Source organism: Prionailurus viverrinus, chromosome B1 (assembly GCF_022837055.1).
Source record: "Prionailurus viverrinus isolate Anna chromosome B1, UM_Priviv_1.0, whole genome shotgun sequence".
Classification (NCBI taxonomy): Eukaryota; Metazoa; Chordata; class Mammalia; order Carnivora; family Felidae; genus Prionailurus; species Prionailurus viverrinus.
This window is the reverse complement of record NC_062564.1, coordinates 172,687,863-172,708,626: the sequence shown is the minus strand read 5'-3', so window position 1 is coordinate 172,708,626 and position 20,764 is coordinate 172,687,863. Positions and strand designations below refer to the sequence as shown.

Here is a 20,764-nt window from a genome sequence, read left to right as displayed (position 1 = left end):
TTATGATTCAAGGAGCAGAGTATATAATTTCAACAAAATAACTCCCGAGGTGATTCTGTCAGGCATACCCCTGTCTCCCCCAACTTTGGTTAAGAACTGCAGGATTGGGGTGACTGAGTGGCTCAGTTGGTTAAGCATTTGACCTCAGCTCAGGTCATGATCTCACCATTTGTGGGTTAGAGCCCTGCATCAGGCTCAGTGCTGACAGCTCAGAGCCTGAAGCCTGCTTCAGATTCTGTATCTCCCTCTCTCTCTGCCTCCCCTCCACCTCTCAAAAATAAATAAACATTAAAAAAGAAGATGAAGAAGAAGAAGAAGAAGAAGGAGGAGGAGGAGAAGGAGGAGATCTGCAGGATTAAGGCAATGAGGTCACTCTGTGGCGAGTGGGAGAAAATGTGAGAAGGGTAGAACCATGACAGAGGCCCAGATAATTGTGACATATCTTTTTTTCACTGAGTTAACTTTTAATCATCTAAGCTCCCAGTGTTTGCATGTAGAATTCACAAAGCAGCCAACTTTATTCTTCTGCCTTCCACAAGTTTCCTCCAGTTTCTAATCTGGAGGGGAGAGAGAAGCCCGGGGCAGTATCTGGCTGAAGCTCAACTTTGAAAACAGAATTTGCACAGTATTTTGAATGTGGGTTGATGATGAAAGAGTCAACTGGGTTCTTCGTGCGATAGAAGGTGATCTGGTATCATGCAGAGGGAAGGAAGGGAAGGAAAGAGGTGACTTGGCTTGGCTTTTTAAGACTTCTTGCTCAACAAGAGCACAGGTCAGTGTGAGGATATGTGACTTTTTAATATCAGACAAATTATCTCATTGCCTGTGATCAGAGTCCCCGTTTGTAGGGCTTAGGACTTAGGCTCTTGTTGAGGCTGTTCCCGGTTCTAATGTTCTACCATTTTCTCGGCACTCATGTGGCACACAGGCCTTTTTTGAGAGAGCAACTCTATTTTTATAAGTCATTTGTAGCCTAGATGTCTCCTGGATCACTCTGTCCTTTGAAATTGAAATAAAATTGCTATCACCAAGTGCTTTTATTACGAAATGAGAGCAACTGAAAAGAAAAAGACTGAGCATTTCACTTGAGCAACCAGAAAACAAACAACAGAGTAAATCAAAGAAAGTAACAGGGGGATGAATTGCTTGCTCAGAAATGAGTACTGAAATTCAAAAGTAGTCTTTACCTTTCTGTTGCCTGTATCATTACAAATGAAAGAGACAAAAATCAGAAATAAATACAAATATAACAAGAGTTGGTCAGTAAAACCAAAAGCTGTTCCTTCAGCTATATGTAAATATCATGGAGAAGACTCTTGTAGACTCATTAAGAAAACACCATTCAGCTTTAGGCACAAAAAAGGTACTCACAGATATGGAAGAGATTCAAGAAGTATAATAATAACTAGCGGTACTTGGGCAACATGTGCCTTTCTGGAGATTCCAGTGATTCTTAAAAAAATGTGGGCACACTTTATCGTCGTGAAAACAACGAACAATCTTCGTCTTCCAGCCACAATGCTGACAGGACAATGATCAGGCTCTCTAAATAACAACATAAAGTTGCCCAAGACTAAACAAAGCTTTTGAAAGGTCTGAACACAAGGCAGTCCCTGAGGCTTACTGAATGTATAGTAGGTTCAATGTATAGGAAATGAGTTTCCTTTGAATGTGAAGGGCACATTTGTGTCAGAAAAGGATGAGACATGTTTGTGCAGCTGCTGTTTGAGAGCCCTGTCAGGGGAAGACTCACAGATGAAACATAATTACTACCTTATGTTCTCCCATTTCCTTATAGCTTGTTGAGTTTTGCAGCTGGTACTTCTATTTAATTTGCTCTGTGGCACCCTGTCCTTCTTATTTGCAGCCTTCAGTTTTCTGTCTTCAGGTGCTGAGTTTCATTTTTCTGGCAGGTGGCAGAAAGGTTAAGGCCATTATTGGGATTGGATGCATTTCTTGAGTGTTTATTTGTGGGCTATTTCAGATATTAAAACACTTTGGAAACCTACTGTCATTAAGACACAGCAAAATAACTGTAGCTAATGGTTATTGAAACTTTCTGTGTTGCAAGGAGTATTCTGAACACCTAGTATGTACTAACTCATTTAATCCTCCCAACTGCCTTCTGGGGAATAGATATTATTCTTATCCCCATTTAATATTTGAGGAAACCAAGGCACGTAGAAGTTAAATAGCTTTCCCGAAGCTATACAGCATAATTAAGATGTAAATGCAGGCAGTTTGGTGCTAGAGATTGTACTCTAAATTATTACATCATTGCCATATAATTTTGATAGAATGACAGCTTGGAAAATATTGTTTACACTTTGGAGTGGCAAAATCTAAGTAATTTCCAAAATTAAAATCTTGTGCATGGCAAAAGACAACATAGATGAAATTAAAAGACAAATGACAGACCAAGAGATACTTTTGTTAAATATATAAGACCAGTTATTGATAACTTTAACATATAAACATTTTTCTAAATAAGTATGAAAAAAATAAATAAATAATTTAATAGAAAAAACAGGCACAAGATATAAATCTGCATTTCAGGGAAACAATACAGATGACCAGTAAATATGTGAAAAGATGTTAAATCTCACTAAATAACATGATAGCACTTTTCAGCTGGCAAAAAGGAAAAAGACTTATAACACCTAGTGTGTACAGGCAAATAGGCACTCATACATCACTTGGAGACTTCTCTGGAATGCAATGTGGTAAGAGCTACCACAATAAAAAATATATCTACTCTGAAACTTTGCAAAGTCTCTCTTCCTGTCATTCCAGGAATATTTAATTGCTAATGCACAATTGCATTCAGGTGTTACATTGGTTTACACAAGTATAAATACCACTTTGCAGTACCAAATTGGTATTTGCAATATCAAAAAAGTGAAGTTGCATCAATATGGACTAAAATAATTATGGTACTTCCATATGATAGAATACTATGCTGTTTCTTAAAGGACAAAGTTAATTTACTTGTAAAGATGTCCCAGACACATTGATTGGTTAAAACACAAGTAAGTTGCAAAACAATATGTCTAGCATGACTCTATTTCTGGTATAAAGAAAAATGATATGCAATATATATATATATATATATATATATATATAACATAAAACATGCTAATATATGTACCATATTGCTTCTAAAAGTTGTTCCATATTGAGAAATACAGCATTTCTGCCTACTTTTCTGGGGATTTGAGGAAGCTTTTGCTTATTATAAGCTCTGTTTTCAGCTTCCACTGAATGTACAGCCTTTTGGAGTTTCATTTAGGCTGTTTTTTTACTCTGCCTTGACCCTTTCCCCTTGATTTTTTAAAAAACCTGCTCATGCCAGGCTATTGTGTATATTAGATTTTTACTGGGAATTTAGTAACATCAGGGAATTACATTGCAGCAGAGTACAATAGGTGAATTAATATTTAATATTAATTATCTTTATTCTTAAAACTTGTTTGGTCAAATCTTAGCCCCCATCTCCTCCCCAAATAATCATTGGTGGCCGTGGCTTCTCACCATATTGCTAGCACCTTCTCTCTTCAACCTTTCAGTTTTCCTTTGCATGCCAGCCCCAAACTCCCAACTTTCTGCTCATTTCTTCTGGATAGCAATTCAGTGATATTATTGTCATCCCTCTTCTAAAAACATTTTTGCCAGTAGCTTATCTCATAAATTAATATGTCAATTAGCATTAGTTTTAAATTATGTAGGACAGAAAACCCTAAAACAATACTGGGTGTGCAAGATAGGAGTCCATCTCTCTTCTTATGCGGATGAGATCCAGAGGTAGGTGCCCCACGGCTGGTGTGGCAGTGACTGACCATCAGAGACCCAGCTTCCTTCTATCTTGTTCCTCCAAGTTCAACTCATGGCTTTCATCTCATGGTCCAAGTTGGCTGTTCAAACTTCAGTATCTAAGAAGGAAAGAATGAAGAAGAGAGTACCTTTTCCTACTAAGGACATTCCTGGAGGTTGCCTAAAGGCTGCCCACACCTCAGTAGCCAGAACAAAGCCATAGGACTATATTCAGTTGAAAGGAAGGCTGGGACATATAGCCTTTATCCTGGACTGCAGTGTGTTCAGTTGAAAATTATTTTCTATTACTCAGGAAAGGGATTTGGGGGAATAACCAGCAGTCTTGGCACAACTACCAATGTTTATCCTGTACACAAGGAAAGGCTTTTCAGGCTGAGGCAAGAACATGCACAGAGGCACACGAGAGTGTTCAGTGTGGCTGGAACTGGACATGTGGTGGTGGACAGGGCTAGCAGGGTAAGCAGGAGCCATGTTTGGAAGGGCTTTGAAAGTCAAGCTGGGAAGTTTGAGTCTGGCAGTAGGGAGCCAAGCATATTCTTATATTTGATATTAATTCTTCCAAGGATTTATATTGCATGCCTATATGAGTTATTTAATATTTTTAATGTAAAAATTGTAACTTATGAGGTCCAATATTTAGAAAATAGAGGAATGGATAAAAAAAAATTTATTGGCATCCTATCTCCCCAAGACAATTCCTGTTAATGGTTTGGGTTTATTTCCTCACAGTCTTTGAAAAAGTTGTTGTAATCATTGTGCGTTTATAATCCCAAGTTGTTTTTCTTTTTTCTTTTCTTTTCGCATAATCCTAGACTATGAGAATCTCATGTGGCCACACTGTCTTCCTAAATATTATTTTAAAGTAACTGTATAATATCCCAGTAAAATAATCTAATCATTTCTTTTTACTTTCCAGCTTTATTGAGACCTATTTGACATATAATATTGTGTCTACCTAGCCATTTCTGTATGACACTTTACACTGTTGGCCATTTAGGCTGGGCATTTGCTAATTTATTTTACATTTTGTAAGATGTTGATAGCTTCAACTTCAAATTTTTGTTACGTGTTACTACATCATTAGAGGACATTCAGTTGCAAGTAATGCAGGCAGATAATTTTCTCACATAATAAAAGTTAAGAGGTGGTGAGTGGGTCAATAATGTTCTGGTTCTGTGTCTCTGTAGTTTTCTTGGCTTTCCTACTTGTCCTAAGATGGCTGCTGTAGCTCTCGGAAGAGAGTATTCTCCTATGACAACACCCAAACATGAAAGGAAGGCATGTGCTTTCTGACCACGTCTCTATGATCTAACTGGAAAGGAACATCTTTCCCAGGAGCACTCAAGAAGACTTTCCCAAATATTTTATTGGGTAGAACTGGGTCACATGGCTACCCAGAGCTGCAAGGGAAGCTGGGAAGCCAGGAACTAAAAGATTTTCTTTCACTGTCTTTGACTGGACGTCATGGTTCATCCCTTGATTTGGGACACTTTGCCCATCCCCAAATAGAGGTTCTTTTAGCAAGGAAGAGGAAATAGCTGTTGGGCAGGTAGGCATCCAAGTAACAGTTAACACTGGGACTTGTAGTGGAGACAAGGAAAGCCACAGAAATAGTTTTTCAGGTAACATTCTTGAAACTTGCCCTGTATTGCTAAGTGGGTTAGAATAGAGAGCCAAGCCCTCAGAATACAGTGCTGTGATTTCCCATCACTTTTTTTTTTTACATTGAAACCACATCTGCCTTTTCTTTTTAATAAAAAATTTGCTGCAAAGCAAAAATGGAAGTGAAACCAATTCCATTAGACAATCACTAATGAGAATAAAGTGTATGTTTATATTACTTTATTAACAACAGCTTGTAATGTTTATCTTTCTGATTATAGAATTAACTCTGATTGTTAAAAATTTGCAGAGTACCCAAAATGAAAGAATTATTAAATAAGTGAAAAAATTATCTTCAATTTGACCAGAGACAATCACTATTATTTGATGTAATTATTTTCGATCCTTTTAGACATGAATATATTTTTTCATATAAAATTAGGATTTAATTGTACAGATACTTTAGTTTTGTATCTTTTTATATTAATAAATCTATGATCCTTTTAAAATAACAGATTTTCTTGATTTTTTACATGTCTCTCTTCTGTGTATACCTTTTACTGTGTTAATGAATCAGTTTGAAATGTAATTTGTTAGCTGAAGGGGAAAATGTTGTAGAAGTTAATTGATCTAGAGAATTCTCTCACTCACTGGCTGTGTGGCTTTATGTAAGTTGCTTAACCTTTCTGAGCTTCAGTTACATATAAAATGAGGTTGTGAGAATAATAATAATACTATTATTATTAATACTATTAATAATACTGGTTTCTGCTATTTTACAGTGATCTTTTGAGGATCAAAAATGATAATATACACACAAGTATTTTGTAAATTGTAAATTAATCTGAAAGATAAAAATTCAAAGTTAAGGGGCGCCTGGGTGGCGCAGTCGGTTAAGCGTCCGACTTCAGCCAGGTCACGATCTCGCGGTCCGTGAGTTTGAGCCCCGCGTCAGGCTCTGGGCTGATGGCTCAGAGCCTGGAGCCTGCTTCCGATTCTGTGTCTCCCTCTCTCTCTGCCCCTCCCCCGTTCATGCTCTGTCTCTCTCTCTGTCCCAAAAATGAATAAACGTTGAAAAAAAAAATTAAAAAAAAAAAATTAAAAGTTAAAAGAAAAGTTTGTAACTTAATGTTTTCCTTCCAAAGCATTAAAAACAGCCTCATTATTTTATATTTAGAAGATTAATTTAAAAGAAAGGAATTACAGAGAACAAAAACAATCTTATTTTATATTTTGAATAATAAACACCATGGGAAAAAAATAAATACCATCGAGATAGGTTTGCTCAAAATTATAAAAACCATTTTTTTACTTTTATAATAATATTTGATTCTTCTTACAATAAAATCAATAAGTACTCCTATGATAAAATTAAAAAAATATGTAGACAGGAAAGTATAAAAGGAGAAAAGAAAATCCTTTATAATCCAATCATCCAGAAGAAAGAAATTATGTTAACATTTTAGTGTAAACCATTTTGTTTTTGATAAACACATGAAAACTCAAAATTTTTACTATGAAAATGTTTTAATAGAAATTTTGCTTTTTAAAAGGTTTTTGTGGTTAAAAAAGTAAAAAGAATAGGTGTTTATGATTAATCTTGAAATTTTATGTGTAATTTTCAGTATCATTTAAACAGAAAGTGCTCATTAAGGAGAATTTACAAAATTACTCCCTTTTCTCCTAAATGATTAAAACACTGCACAGCAATAATAATTTAGGTAATAATACTAATAATAGGAAGAAAGCAGCAGGTTTAACTTGAAACCAACTTTTGCAATCGTTGACTGCACTTGTCACAAACATGTTTTCCTCTAATAAAGCATCAAGCATTTCCCACTACCTCTTTCTTTTTGAGCTCAGACACTGCATAAGTTTCCCGGAAACCTCGCTCTTTTATTTCTGAGTATGCCTTTATCTTTCCCGTGAGAAGATAAAGCTACTTGATAGCTTAGGATATCTTTCCCAGCCACGGTTTCCATTTTAAAGGAAATTTAAGACAGAACATCTAAGAGCGTAAATGCAAAAACCTCTGGAATCCCTTGTTTCTGGAAGACTACAAGGAAGTGGAATTTGCATCTGGTTGGAATCGTCTAAGACTATAGAGTCAGAGTGATGAGGAAGATGACTTTGCAAGGTTCAACTGTGGTTCCGTAATTGTCCTCTGAGAATCAACTGCTATAAAATCACTGGTTATTATGCAAAACATATTGCAGCTGAAGCAGTGACAACGTTTTATGAAGAAAACTTAGGTAGACTTGCTCAATGCAGATAAAAACAACAACAGTAGTTTTCTATCTGGTTTATATAAATACTATTCATAAATATAGAAAATTTGGGATATACAGAAAAGGAAAGAGGAAAACGTAAAAATCACTTGTGTCCTGTCACCCGGAGGTGACCTCTATTAACACTGGTAGGTGCGTCTATAATAGTTGAATTCAAATTCAAGTTTTGTATTGTACTTTCTTCACTTAACAGTATATTGTGAACACTTTCCCGGATCATTAAATATTTTTTGATTTACAGTGACCTGAAATGGCCTGCTTCTTCAGATGGAGCCGCTAGTAGCAAAGAAATGACCTCAGGCCCTCCCAGAAGAAACTTGATGCTTCTAGTGCCCACACCTGTCTCTTTCGTTGTGCCCATAACTATTTTTCCAGATAAGCAAGGCCAACTGGTGTCAAGTCTCAGCTGGATGACATGATGTTCTTTTTTTTTTTTTTAATCTACGGACCAAATTGCACTTTATAAATAAGTACAAACATTCACACAGATGTTTCGAGCTTGTTCTGTCCATGAATGTTGCATCAGTAGTAAAGTGAATGGAATTCACAATTTTGCTTAGTTGACTCAACATTTATCATTTGAGCAGTGGATATTTCTAAGACAAGAAGTTAATTGGTAAGGAAGATGGAATATGTTAGTCTGAATCTGGCTTCCCAAGGCTCTGGCCAAATCATTCCAGATTTGCTAACAGATCAAATGTAACATTTTCTTGTTGAAATAAACACCAGTTTAAGGAATATGCTACTTTCTGGTGAGGTTAAGGAGGTCCCCAGCTGATTTTTTTCAACCATTTTTAATGTGTGAATGGAATATTTTTTTTTTAATTTTTATTTTAGAGAGAGAGCATAAGCAGGGGAGAGGGGGAGAGAGAGAATCCTAAGCAGACTCCGTGCTCAGTGCGGAGCTGGAAGCGGGGCTTGATCCCATGGTCTTGGGATCATGACCCAAGCCAAAGTCAAGAGTTGGAGGCTCACCGACTGAACCACCTACGCGCCCTAATGTGTGCGTAGAATCTTAAAACAAAAAGGAAAACGGAAAACATGAAATTACATTCATCTAAAGCCAAATCTACACACAAACTGGGCATTTGTGCAAACAAAATTTTAAACTGCTCTATGTAATTAAAATACCACTGGTCATTTTATTTTCAACCCATAACATGCCCTGAATTCCTTGTGTTTGTTATTTGTTCCTGTACGATGCATTTTATTCATTTAAGAAAGCCACCTGATCAAATTATGAACTGATAAGCCCTATCAATTCTAGTTTTGTGTAATTTTCAGAAGACAGTAATGTGTCTCTTCTATAAATCAGTATATATCTGTTAACAGCTTCCAGAACTGTATTCAGTAGTGCATATGGAGCCATTTTTACACTTGTCCTTCACATTGTCAGTACCATTATTCAATAGTGGCTGAAATTCCTCTGGCCTACTTGTATAGTGGTAATAGCTAATAAAAATAGCATCTAAAAATGACTATGTCTAGCATTCATGCCTATACACTAAGAGGAAATGAGAGGCATCTTAAAAAAAAAAAGACAAAGGAAACAACCATTCTTTAAGAGCACAAGGCACAGGGAGAGGGTGAAGGAAAATATTTCAGATATTTTTTGGGGGGGGGATGAGAATAATGATGACTTTTGAAAATCAGTCTTCTTGGGGCGCCTGGGTGGCTCAGTTGGTTGTGTCCAACTTCAGCTCAGGTCATGATCTCGTGGTCTGTAAGTTCTAGCCCCGCGACGGGCTCAGAGCCTGGAACCTGCTTCGGATGCTGTGTCTCCCTGTCTCTCTGCCCCTCCCCCGCTCACGCTCTGTCTCTCTCTCTCTGTCAAAAATAAATAAACATTAAAAAAAAATTAAAAAAAAAAAGAAAATCCGCCTTCTTCAGTAAGCCATGTGAAATTCAGGCAAATAGGCTGGGAGATTGGGATATCCACCTGGAATGGGAGACCTTCCTAATAACCAACATTTAAATGATATAGCTGTATACTGTAGATAAGGGTACTAAAGATATTGGCAAAATTCAACTGGCTACCATTGCAAAAATGGTTTATAGAATCAGGCCATGCCATTTATTGCCTGAGCAATCTTGAACCAGATACTTAAGCTTTCTGTGCCTTGGTTTCCTCCTCTGCAAATGGGGATAACAATGGTACCTACCTCATACTTGTTGGGATGATTAAGTAAAAAAAAAAAAAAATTGTATAAAGTGCTTAACTGACACATGTTAAATGCTCAATAAATGGTAGGTCAGTGTGACCATCATTACTATTATTATGAGTTGGTTAAAAAGATCATGGGAGCAGAGAATAGCAAGCTGAAGGACAAGGCAGCTTTGTGACACTGTCTTAAAAAGCTCCTACCACCTTGGATTTTTCTACTAGGTGTTTGGCTTTGGTCATATTTCTCTCTAGATGTCAGCAGTCCATCACAAAATGACTTACAAGGATTCAGAGGAGAGACTCAGGGCAGAAAGGAGGAGAAGTAAGCAAAGTGGAGGGTTGGAGCTGAGAGGAGAGTACCCACAAGTCCCCCCTTCCAGTCTGGGAGGGCTGTCTCCCAGAGCTGGGCAGTCAGATCCCCCTTGCCAAAGTGGGTACATGAGGAAGCAAGTCTTCCAACGGTGAGCAGAAGGCAAAGTCTCATTAAACCTGAGGATGTATGCTGATGTTAAGGACCATTAAACATTAAAATCACTATTGGATGTTTTAAAAAACAGACTTTACCTCCCTCTTCTTCTGGCTGAGGTCTTTCTTAACCTTCCTATTTGAATATGCATCTTGCCCAAGCTTTCTATCCCTCTTTTCTGCTTTTTCTTCTTAGTAATTAGCACACTGTAACATACTATATTACTAAATTATGTTCATTGCATGTCTCTCCAGTAGATGCAAACTCATGAGACCAGGCTATCTTTGTGGTTGTTATTGTTCCCTGCTGTCTTCTGAGGGCCTAGCACAGTGCTTAATGAATATTATAGCTAGTGTTCAATAAATATTTGTTGAATGAGACAAGAAAGGAAAAATTTCACTTATCTTAGGTGAGTGAACAGTGTAGTGGATGAACAGATGACCTCAGAAGGCATGTCTGAAGATTCTGTGATTGTTTTGATTACACATAAAAAATAAAGTACCATTAACAACTTGATTTTAAAATTTCTACATCCTTGGGGCACCTGATTGGCTCAGCTGGTAGAGCATGTGACTCGATCTTGGGAGCCCCATGTTGGGAGCAGAGATTACTTTAAAAAAATTCTAGATCCTTTTAAACTGTTGAGACAATAAACACATGATATTGGAATCCTATCCATGATGTGTAAGCTTGTATGACTTTATTCAACCAGAATTTGGGCACTGGCAAAGCTTCTCAAATTATGAAAATTAACACTTGTTATTCAAAGAGGGGAGAGAGATGGAGGAAAAAATTCCAGAAGGCAAAAGTCCAAAACAAGAGTGGCTAATAATAGCCACCATGTTGAGGCGCCCGGGTGGCTCAGTCAGTTAAGCGTCCCACTTCAGCTCAGGTCATGATTTCGCACTCTGTGAGTTCAAGCCCCGCGACGGGCTCTGGGCTGATGGCTCAGAGCCTGGAGCCTGCTTCAGATTCTGTGTCTCCCTCTCTCTGACCCTCCCCCGTTCATGCTCTGTCTCTCTCTGTCTCAAAAATAAATAAACGTTAAAAAAACTAAAAAAAAAAAAATAATAGCCACCATGTTAACTTGTGTCTCCTACATTTCAAGGACTTTACAGCTTTTTTACAAAAAACCTTCCAAGATAGTTCTTATTATACCTATTTTCCAGATGGGACAACTAGGGCTGTATCCTTGCAATTAAATGGAGATGGAATTTGAATCTTGCCTGGTCTTAATTCAAATTTATACTTTCTCCAAAATGTCAGATTACCTTTGGGTACAGACTTCAACCTGTTCCCTCCAGAACTGTGCAGGAGATCTGTTATTTTGAAGAGATGGCAAGTTAGCACTCACTGGTCTCTGCTTTATAACTGAAACGTTTGCAACCCCCGCTCCGAGCAGGTGTGCTGAGTTGCAGTTACCCTGTGATGTTTGTGCCCAAACTGAAGATCCCTATCAAGGCAACGAGTAAAATATGAATGTGAGAAGAAGCAGTGATGGCCTTCTTCCTCTTTTTTAAACAAACCAGAATTTCTGCATCAGAGTGAATGTTGCGCCCTTTGCAGGGGTCCCATGGGAGTTTATGCACTTGACCCAAAGACACTGCTCTTACATCATGTCTCAAGCTCCTCTTATGGATTTGCTCTGAACCCGAGGCACATTCTTTTAAGTTTCTTCAATGATAGCAAATCTTTGTCCTTTTCAGGTGGATTTGATTTTGGGAGACAGCCTTTGGAGCTTCAGCCAGTGGATAAGGTGGGTGACCAAGCCAGATTATATTTGGAGTTAAAAACACGTTGTGAACAGAGGGTAGTGATTTTGGTTTTCTTTTGTAGTTTGTTAAACCGTGTCAGGAGGATATTGTAAACGTTTCTAAAAGCGCTTTGACTAATGTCTGCAATGTCGGAAAAGTGCATCAACTACCAAGTGACTGCTTTGCAGGATAATGGTCATTTGACTACATTAGCTCTGTTCCAACAGTTAAAAAAAAAAAAAAGTACCATAACTTTAGAGCCACAGTTTGAATGATTACTTTGGGTGCTATCATCTTCTTCAACAAGACCCTGCATTGTTATGAATTATGGCTTTGCAATAAAAAGAACCAGGATGTAAATGTTTGCTAGATAAACACAGTTACACAGGGCAAACAGACCAGGATAAAAATGGCAGTTGAGAATCCGGAGAACCTAATATTCACTAACACAAAAAGCAGCATGTTGCATTAAAACAGTTAAAGAGAAGATAGATGATGGGAAGAACGGCGGGGGAAGTGATAGTCTTTATGGTTATGGCAATAAGAGAGAAGCTAGAAGATGTTTGAAACGATATTCTTATCTGGTTAATGTGGCTGTTGTTTATAACGAGTTAAAATGTGCAAGGAAGAAATTGTCCATGTGATTTCTAGCCTGTGGCGTTCCTAAGATATTTTAATATGTAGAATTTTAAAGGGTATTTTCTATGAATGTATTTTACACTGATGTATTATACATCAGAATTAACCTCTTTATTTTATGAAGGGCTAACATTTTGCAATCCCCATCATGAAATCTCTCAATCAGAAGGATACGTGTTTTGGTTTAATACAGTTATCACGCAGTGGGGAGCTGGGTAAAAATAATTATAGTATGACCAATGCCCTGGGTTTCAAAGCATTCAGACAAGGTTTTAGTACCTATATCCATCTTCAGAACCCACTGAAATATTTTATCTTATTAGGTGGCATATCACCGATGAGGGTCTGTGTAAACATTAAAAGCTACCCACTAAATCTAAATCATTTCAGTTAATAAGCTAATAGTAAGAAGAAGGAGAGGCATCTTACTAACCAAGGGCAGAAATAATTTAGTAAATGATTGATATCGCAAGGTCTCCAAGATTTTACTATACATTACGATTACCATTGTCATTAAGAGTCCTCTTGGGAATAAATGGCAAAACGTGTTTGCAATGGGCAAGAATACCACTTATGCCTGAGTTCAGGGTATACAGACATTTGTCTTATTATTTAAAAATCCTCAATAAAAGAGGCCCTTGTTCTTAGGAGACTGTTAAAGAGAAAATAAACTGTTCTTCTGCCATATCAGAGGGCATTTCAAATGAAGGTGTTTTGAGAAAGCAAGTCTTGACCTTAAGCAGATTGTGTTTGCCTGGGAATCTCAGAGGAGGGGTACCCAAGAGAGGAAAAATGGACCCGTGGCCTGGGGGCTCTGGCTGAATCTCCCTCCCCTCAGCGGCCCAGCTCTCTCTATTGGGACACGGTGGTGTAAAGAGCCAGGACAGCTGGATGGGGTAAAACTTTTGTCACCCTTTCATAGGCCATAGAGTTTCATTTAGCCAGCTGAGGTCTCCTTGTCTGTAAAACATATTTTAGAATGTTTACCACACAGAGTCATCATGAGGATTAGATGAGAGAATCAGTCTATCGTTCAGCAAATGGTTCTCGCATGACTTTTCAGTGCCTAAGATACACCAGTGCGCAAGGCCAGGCCATAGGGCTCAAGGGCCTCAGTACTAGACTTTATAAGACTGTTGGTGAGGGCTCTGGCAATGTCAACATGGGTGGTATGGGAGCTCATGGCAGGTGGGTTCCTGGAATACGGCTTATAATAGGGTCTGTTCCCTGCTAGGAGGCCCATACCCATAGCTGAATTCCCCAGGATTTCCCCCACCTTGGGCCCAAGGCATCAGAACTGACACCCTGAGAGGTCTGGATGTGTGTGTGTGTCTGTGGATGTGTGGTATATATGTGTATTTTAAGTCATTTGCTTCCATCCCCAACAGTATCCCTGTCTATTAACAGAATGAGGGGGAGAAAGAGAGAAAAAGAGAGATTGGGACAGAACCAAAAAGAGAGATTTCCAGGAAAGGAAGAAAGTTAGATAGCTCTCCCCAACCCCCTCCCACCCTTACCATGAAAATACCGTCTGGGATTAAACTCTATGTGAAGATTAGAGGTGTGGGAGGGACATTAGGAGAAACTGTTTCTCACGTCAAGAACAGGAGGAAGCACAACACCTATATGAGAACACCGGAAACGACAAATTACACACACAGAGTGAGCCAGTCCATCAGAAGAAGAGGGGTCAGCCAGGGAGCCAAGCGGGAAAGGGCAGTCTTGCAGCCAGACCCAGCAATGCCCTTCCCAGCACCGTCCAGGATGTGACGGGAGTGCTTGGACCCTCAGACACACCCCACGTGGCCTGACCCTGGGAGTATGCGTCCCCTTTTGTGGAAAAATGCACAAGGCCTGAGGCCTCATGCTTATGGCACCTCTTGCTTTGGGTCTCAAAGGCAGAGTCTTGCCTCACCTTCTCCTGCAGGTGGAGGGGGGTTGTCCATGCAGGCCACTGTCCCTGCCCGACTCCTCCACTTTCTCAAAGGAAATGGGGACACAGAAAACCCCTAGGTCTCTTGCTGCAAGTATGACCAATTTTGAAGTCACTGCTGCCCCGATTCTTTTAGAAGCTTGGATGAGAAAACTCTTCTACCCCCAATTTTCTGAAGGAAATCTGAAATTGATCTTCATCTCTGCACTAATTTGGCACCTCATAGCAGTGCCCGGGGATAGCGCACCCTGTATTAACCACCCCCTTCCGGCACACCCTCCCCTACTTGCACCCTGGGATTGCTTTTAGTCAAGTGTTTCAGGAGATGAAATCAGCCTGCACTGAGAAGCAATGTAAGGAACCACCTTGCAAAACTTGTCACTGGCTGTGTTTAGCGTAAAGACGGTGTTTCATTTCAGCCATTATGTCCTCTCTATGAGAATTCAGGGGCTGCGTTTCTCTGTAGTCTCAGAAATAGTCATTTTTATTGAGGGGCACTCAATTTTTTATGTGGAAGAAATTTGTTATTTCATATGGTTGCTTAAAAGCTTAGCACCACATGGCATATCTTTTCTGTATCAACCTCACCTCTGGTTTTAGAATCTTTGTCTTCATTTCTCTTGGCCTCATCTTTTCATTTCTTGTTTTCAATTGGTTTTATCTTGCTAAGGTATATGTATCCTTACAAGCTGCCCTAAATCTTTCGATGAACAAAACCAGAGGTAAATAACTAAGGTATCCACAAGTTATATGTTCTACTTATCTAATAATATCATGGCGGTGATCTGGCTTTCCACGGAGAATTTTCTAGAAGGAGATAATATACTCATCAGAGAGCTCAAGGATCTCACCCAGCAGATTGAGTTCTTAGTGCACATTAATAAATGGACACTTGCGTTCATGTAAGGGTCTCTTATGGGCTTAGTGATGGTGTGTCCCTCTCTGAGAATGCCCGTCTTGCACTGTTTATTCCTGCCACTGCTGAACACTAGACATATTAATCCTCTTCCACTCCCTTGAACACAGCAAACTCTTTCCTTCATCAGGGACTTTGCACATATAAATTATCTCTGCTCGGAATGTCCTTCCTCCTTTTATCTCCACACCCCTCTTTCTCATCATTAGAGCAGTAGCGGCACATTAGAATGATTGAGGGTGTGTGTGTGTGTGTGTGTGTGTGTGTGTCTTATTAATACCCAGGCTCCAAATGAGACAAATTAAACTGAAATCTCCAGGGGTGGAGCCTAGGTACTGGTATTTTTTAAAAGCTTCTCAGATGATTCTAATTTTTAGCCAGGACGGAGAATCACGGCTGTAGGTCTCAGCTTAAATGTTAGCTTCTTACAGAGGCCCTCCTTGGCCACCTCTAGGACACAGATATTGTCACGCTCTCCAGCTCACCTTCTTCCCTGATTCCTTTGTAATAATCACTACAATTTGTAACGGTTGCATATATTTGAATGTTTTTGTCCCTCATCCTCCACCCCTCAATTAAGACATAGGTGCTGTGAGGACAGAAAATATATCTGTCTTGGTCTTTGTGCTTTTCTTCTTGGTCTTTGTACAGTGTCAGGTGCATAACAGGATTCTGAGTCTACAATGATGAGGATGACCCTCAAATAATACTTCTGTTCTGTGGGGCCTCCTGGAAGCCAGTGAGGCTCCCTGGAATATTATGAGAGAATCCATATCAATGCTCAGTGGCTATTTTACTGCCAAAATGGTTCCACACACTTTCCTCTTCCCTGACCCCTGTGTGCCAGGATTTTTTCAAGTGAGATCTATAAATAAATCCTCATTTGGAGCATCTCTTTTATGTCTGTGTCCTCCTTTATTTGATTTTGACCATTGTGAGTGAGAGATTCCAACTTGTTCATCTTTGTGTTCCCACCCTACTCCAGCACCCGGCACTGAATCTTACACATAGCGGGGCTCCATAGCTATTTGTTGGTTTGAATGGAGTTGACTTTATCTTTATGGCATGTAGATATTCTGACCAAGATTTCACCCTGGGCAGTAGCATTTATGACTATCCAGATATTTGAGGCATGGGGGATCGTGAGCACATCATGAAAGTTAAATTTGTTGGTCTAGGCAACTTCACCATAATCTAAATGCAGATGGTCTCTACACCTGGATTGCACAGAAGGACAAAACAAGTAAATTTGTGTTTGGAGGCAGATAATGAAACTGTGAGGAGTCTGAAAACAACTCAGTCACCTACCTCATAACACAGGTGCTGGTCCAAAAAAGGATAAATTCATTGTGGGGCTGCTTGAGCTTTCGATATGGCTGAGTCAGTTCTTTCTAAATTATTATTTGATAGTTATTAATAAATCAAAGCAAACCATCCACCTACTGTTTTCCCTCCACAGTTAGTATGTTCACCAAGTTGATGTTTATGTTCTAAGGTACTTTTTTCCTAAGCTTAAATTAACTAAGACCGGTTAGAGGAGTGGACATTTTTTTTCTCCTTTCTTCTGCTTTATTTCATTTCCTTAAGGAATCATCTTGGTTTTTCACTCTTCCTTTCCTCAGTTTTACGTAGGTGTTGTGTTGGTGGGAAATGGAAAAGCCTCTTATTCTGGGAAAGTTTTTATATTGTCATGGAGAAAAATGCATGTGTGCGCACGCGCTCACGCGTACACACACACACACGCTCATAAACCCACACAAATGAAATCCCCTCTTCAGAGGAGCCAGCTACAGGAAATTGACTTATGCACAGGAACTTGCTAATCTCTATTGTCACATTCGGATTGTTCCTGCCACCTCAGTCACCACGCACACTAAACCCAACCATCTTGGGTTGGATTCTCTACCAGCTCAACTCCTATAGTTTTGGTTCTTCCAGTGTGAATCAGCTATATCCTTGGGGAGGAAGGAAAAGTTGATCCTGGAGGAATTTATAACAGCGCTTGGGCAGCTTTTGCTTTTACTTACCTGCACTGAACAAATTAACTTCCGGAGTCAGTCATTTTGGTGTCAAGAAATTTCTTTGGCATTCTACAACAGGTAAGACTTTTGCTTCTTTAAAAATAGTTCCTCAGTGTCAAAAGAAATCTCTCCAATGTATTTAGCTTTACTCTAGGCTAAACACAGTAATTATCTTTTTCTATAGTTGTAAAGTATGGTACCATATTATGGGGGAACGGGGACTTGCCCTGGTATCCAATCCCCCCACCCCGCCACGCACCATCCTAAAAAGATGCATATCATTTTTGAAACTTTACAAGTTATAATAGTTGGTTTTTGGTTATTCAGATATTCTCTTAGAGAATTCATATGTTTGTTATTGACTATGACTGAGTTCAAATATTTGGGTAGTTGAAATATCACCCTATGTTTGATAAGTAAACTTAAAGATCCTCTCAGTTGTATAAATAAGAGCTTTAAAATGTTCTAAATCAAAAAAGAAACCAACCCAAATCCAGATGATGTGGATTTGGAGCTGGAATTTCTAGCTTGTCTGTTTCACCTATTGCCAATGCTTGAGTCCTCTTCCTACAAGTGGTATATGAAGCATAAGTATTTATTTTTAAATTAAATTGAATTAAATTAAATTTAGTTTTTGAGGTGGTTTGATTTGGGGACATGCTATGAGGTACCATCAATAGCCTGGGTTATAGCTAAATGAAGGTAGAGAAATCACTGGTTTAAGGTACTTCACTAAATGAAAGTTGCCATTGAAATATTCAAGCAAGCAACAACTAGTCAATAATCATTTATTGGTTCCTAGCTGGTGCTGTGGAGGATATAAGAAAAATATAAGGAAGTCTCTATCCAAAGGAACATATAATCTAGTAGTTATGGCAAGAGGTAAAATTCAGGAAGAGGTAAAATTCAGAGGGGAATTGAGTGATTACTGGGGTTACATGGATGGTAAGTTATAAGAGTTCCAAGAAAGGGGGTTTGAGGGTAAGCAAGAATGGTCTGGAAGACATGGCTTTGGAAAAACATGAGATTTGAGTAGATGGAGAATGTGGAGGTTAATTCACATGGGAGGATTGTGTGGGCAAAGGCACAGAGGTGAGACTGACGAGATGAGCAGTCCAGTTGAGGAGACTGGCCCTCAAAAGAGGAAAATTTGTTTACATATTGGCAGGAAATAAGCTTGGAAAACTCAGGTGTAGACAAGTTATAGAGGACCTTGAGAGGCTGCTGAACAGAACTGACTCCATTCAATAGTTTTCTAGTCTTCTTATGCCATTAGGCTCCTTTTCTGAGCTTTCATAGCACTCACAGAATTCCAGGTGAGTGGGAGCCCAGAGATCCCTGAGTCTTTTCATTTTGGGACTACTTTTTATCTTCTATTTGCCTTCCCTTTACTGTCTTCCTTTACCATACCATTTATGCTAGGAAAGGTTTGTGTGGCTCAGGGATCCTGTAAGATCTCCATTTCTGGTTACTACAGGTCAATCATCAAGTATTAAAGTGGCCTTCCTCTTAGGAGAATGATTTGGTTGACCAAGCAAGCCTGTAGTCTTCAAAAGCCAACCCAAAAACTCCATGAAATATGTGTTACTTCCTTCACATGTCTGACTGAGATGCTATGGATCTGCTGGTGTTTTTTTCCTAATGATTTGGAGCACTTTTTTTTTCTTCTGAAGTGTGAAATATTTGCATCCATATAATAACAAAACTACAGTATGGTGAATAAGAATCCAGACTTTTGGAGCCAGATTATCTTGTGCTGAACCTGGTGCTATTGCTTCTGAGCTGTGGGAACCTAGGACACATTACTTCACTTCTCCAATCCTCAGATTAAAAACAAAAATCTGTAAAGTAGCTCCAATAACTGAAAATACTTATGTCAGAGTTGTTGTAAGGATAAACATGAAATATAAATGTGTGCAGCATTTAGCTTAGTGCCTGGCATAAAATAAACTCTGAAGAAATGTAGCTATTATGATTGTTACTAAGACTTGGCTGGGGACATGAGAGTGAAGATGATATGGTGTCTGGCTGGGAACGAGATAACTGTAAAGTAACTCTTTTAATGCCGGTGCTCCTTTCAAAGGAAAATGGGGCTGATGGGTGAAGGCTGGAAATTAATATCTTTTGAGCACCAAGTATGGAATAGGCATGGGATAGTCTGTTTTATAGCAATAATATATATGAAAAAAGGAAAACAAGATTTGAAACTGATTTTTTAAAAAAAATTTTTGATGTTTTCATTTATTTTTGAGAGACAGAGAGAGACAGAGTGTGAGCACTGGGGAGGGGCAGAGAGAGAGGGAGACACAGAATCTGAAGCAGACTCCAGGCTCTGAGCTGTCAGCACAGAGCCTGATGCGGGGCTTGAACCCGCAGACCGTGAGATCATGAACCTGAGCCTAGGTCGGATGCTCAACCGACTGAGCCACCCAGGCGCCCCAGAAACTGATCTTTTAAGCCGTTCCATATCTGATTGTCAGACTTATAGGACAACTATCTGAGTGACTGCTGTGTTATTTGTGGGCATCTGTGGCTGATATTGCTTCCTGAATGCTTTGGGTGGAATTTTAGAGGTGTTTGGCATTAGAGGCAGAGAGTGACTCTCCTTCCTTGGCCAACTTAAATTATTTTTAATTTTATTGTATTCTAATTTTAGTGCTAGCAAGACATAGCCAAAAACCATTTCTATTCAAAAGTTGTGACCATTTTGACAAGGAGTACCCAAAGTACTTATCTGGATTCTAGATTCTTGGGTCTGGGGGAAAGCTAAGATTGAAAAACGTCTTGCTTGCTCGTTCCACTCTCCAAACTAGAGAGTTTTTTTGAGGGGGGGGGGGAGGTTAGTAAGCCCCCTTTTAAAAAATGCAAATATGGCCAATATGTTCATTATGCGAGGGATTTCTCAATTATATGTGCAGATTACCTTGGTCAAATAGTAATATTGTTTCCCTTCTAGAGCCCCACTAATAACAAAAGGGAGGAAGATTTGGGGTTTTGTGTATGCAAAGGGGTGGGCCCAAGTCAAGATAGGGTGCGAAAGGGGAGCATGACAGTGGTGGGTGCTGGGATGGGGAGTGCAAAGGAGGGCATCTGAGATGGAAAGGGTGAATAGAGGCAGGTTCATGCCAGAAACAAAGGTTCCTCCTATGT

At 39.1% G+C, this 20,764-nt stretch overlaps 1 protein-coding gene across 3 annotated transcripts in view; it reads left to right on the top strand.

The window, feature by feature from the left end:
* Nucleotides 1-11,791: 11,791 nt before the first annotated feature.
* Nucleotides 11,792-20,764, top strand: part of RHOH (ras homolog family member H) — a 44,376-nt gene continuing 35,403 nt past the window's right edge. Inside the window, exons 1-2 of one of the 3 annotated variants that reach the window (XM_047855959.1) lie at nucleotides 11,792-12,107; nucleotides 17,532-17,692. The gene's annotated coding sequence lies outside the window, so the exon portion shown is untranslated. Of the gene's footprint in view, nucleotides 12,108-17,309; nucleotides 17,693-20,764 lie in introns of those variants that run through there. The other 2 variants (XM_047855960.1, XM_047855958.1) reach the window with 2 other exon arrangements.